General features: G+C 58.3%; 1 protein-coding gene across 2 annotated transcripts in view; it reads left to right on the forward strand.

The window, feature by feature from the left end:
* The first annotated feature begins 102 nt into the window (after positions 1-102).
* PDE10A (phosphodiesterase 10A) overlaps positions 103-1,718 on the forward strand; it is a 546,077-nt gene continuing 544,461 nt past the window's right edge. Inside the window, exon 1 of one of the 2 annotated variants that reach the window (XM_019628183.1) lies at positions 103-732. The gene's annotated coding sequence lies outside the window, so the exon portion shown is untranslated. The remainder of the gene's footprint in view (positions 733-1,718) is intronic. The other variant, XM_019628184.1, reaches the window with a different exon arrangement.

Raw genomic sequence — 1,718 nt, forward strand, 5'->3', positions numbered from 1 at the left:
GCCGGAGCAGCCTTGCCAAAGGTCCGGCTGCTGACGTCGGAGCGCCCGCTCCTGTCAATGAACGGCAGCGGCAGCCCGGGGACTGTCTGGCAACGAGGCTACAGACGTCATCGCCTCCTGTTGGACGCGGGGGGTGTCCGGGCAGCAGTGCCGGCTTAAAGGAAAACTCTCCAAGTTCCAGGCAGCCAGGGAGAGTCGTTCCCGAGAACACATGCACCCCGATGCCCAGGGCGCGCGGGCACATACCCCGGCACACGCGCGCGCACACACGCGCACACACGCGCGCACACTCGCACTCATGATCTATAGCTGCGCGGGTCCAAAGTTGCGGCTGCAGGGAGGACGAGCTGAAATGGACTGGTCTTCATGGGCTCCCAGAGCGCTCAGCGCGGCTTTTCTCGAGACCCCCCAATGGAGAGGAGGGAAAAAGGAATGCCACACACCGTTTAGAGTTGTCTCCCCCTTTTCCGAGAAGATCCGTGCGAAATCCAGAGTGCCGGCAGTCTTTGGAATATGCCTGCTGAGCGGAGCAGAGGCGAGCATCCTAGGAGAGAGAGGCCCCCAACTTGCGCCGCCGGCCTTGCTTGGCAACTTGTTTTGCGCAGTTCCCAGGGGAGCCCCGGACCCACCGTGCGCCTGGCCGGCTGGCCTCTCCCCCGCCCTTCTCTCTTTTTTAAATGTATGAACTTGAGTGAAGCGGAGAGCAGCTCTGCGTGTCAGCATACTTTGGCGGTAAGTTGCTAGTTCTTTTTACCTATTATTTAACCCTTCCAAGTCCAGCAAAACTTAATTTCAGCCTTTATCCTACTTAACAAAAAACAACAACAACAAACAAACAACAACCCTCCTATCATTTCCTTCCGTCCTTTTTGGCAATAAGAAAATGTGTGTGTGTGTGTGTGTGTGTGTGTGTGGCTTGGGGACGCGACTGTTTTGGAGGAGGGGTGATGAGTGGAAGTGAGAAGAAGAAACCTGAGTTTATAAAGCAAGAAAACGCGAAGGGTGGAGGAGGTGAGAGGCTGCGGCCCCCCCAGCGCCGGAGCGACTGCCTCCCACCTACCGCCCGCGCCGCGTTCTCCAGCTCCGGGCTCCCTGCGCAGGCAGCCAGCCCTCCAGCTGCAAACCGCAGCCGCGGTGACGCCAGACCGGCAGGTGCCTCTTGAGGCGGCCAAGAGAAGGGCTGGCGTGCCCTGCACCTTCTACTCTTAGCTCAGCTCCCCTCCCAGTCCTGAATGGGGACCAGCCCCCCCCACCTCCCCCCCTTTGCTGCCACTCTCCTCTGTCCCTCCCACCTCCACCTCCCCAGCCCCTTTTGCAGAAGCTCACATGATGTCATAGGGGAGGAGGGGTCCGGTGTCCCTAGCACCTGGAGGCATCGCTATATTGCATCCTGCAGCATTTTATTTTCTCCATTCTACCCAATTTATCCTGCAGTCCATTGAACACCCCCCTCCAAACACCACAAACACTGCCCCCCCCAAGACATCACTTCTTCATCAACAGAGAGTCCAGGGGCCCAAATATACAGCACCCCCACCCACCCCTCCCGAATTAGAAAGAAATCAGCTGAGCGGCCCACCGAGCCTCTCCTCTCTGGTTTTTGCTCTCTCCTTCCCTCTCAGCTGACACCCTTCGAGAGGAAAGAGAAAGAGGAAGGAGGAAGGAGAGAGAGGGAGAGAGAGAGAGAGAGAGCGAGAGCAGGCAAACAGCCCCTAGAC

Source organism: Hipposideros armiger, unplaced genomic scaffold (genome assembly GCF_001890085.2).
Source record: "Hipposideros armiger isolate ML-2016 unplaced genomic scaffold, ASM189008v1 scaffold_753, whole genome shotgun sequence".
In the NCBI taxonomy this organism is placed as follows: domain Eukaryota; kingdom Metazoa; phylum Chordata; class Mammalia; order Chiroptera; family Hipposideridae; genus Hipposideros; species Hipposideros armiger.